Below are 586 nucleotides of genomic sequence, written 5' to 3' on the forward strand. Positions count from 1 at the left end.
GTGCCTTCAGACAGGCCAGAGCCAACCCTCAGGTACTGCGACAGGCGAGGGGCCTAATGAACACTTGGAGATCTTCGAGAGGCTTTGAGAGTGTGGAGAGAGCCTTTGGGGGCACTGCACTGGCGATGACCAGAGGAGCCCGAATCTTGGGGGCCGTCCCCACTGGTGTCTTCCTTGCGATGGATGTAACCAGCCTCGTGCAAGATTCACAGCATTTGTCTAATGGGGCAGAGTTAGAGTTGGCCACAGAGTTGCACCGGGTGGCCCAGGAGCTGGAGAGCAAGTTGGAGTTCCTTGTCAAGATCCAGGCCCAGCTCAGTGGCATGATCCCACCTTCCTGAGCAGCCCAGAGGTCAAGGGAGAAGTACAGGGCAGAGGTATGGGCGAATACAGGCACCGTGTGAGAGGGAGAATGGGGAGTAAGACGAGTCTATGGGATGAGGTGGAAAGGAGTTGGACAACACGGGGGGCTGAGCACAGCGAAGGGAGTGCAGCTAGCAAGTGGGTGGAAGAGAGCCTGGAGCCTAAGATGGGGACAAAAGAGGCCCCGAGAGCATGGGGAACAGGAGGAATGGTTTACTGGGGA

This window comes from Dipodomys ordii, unplaced genomic scaffold (genome assembly GCF_000151885.1).
Source record: "Dipodomys ordii isolate 6190 unplaced genomic scaffold, Dord_2.0 Scaffold79, whole genome shotgun sequence".
Taxonomy (NCBI): Eukaryota; Metazoa; Chordata; class Mammalia; order Rodentia; family Heteromyidae; genus Dipodomys; species Dipodomys ordii.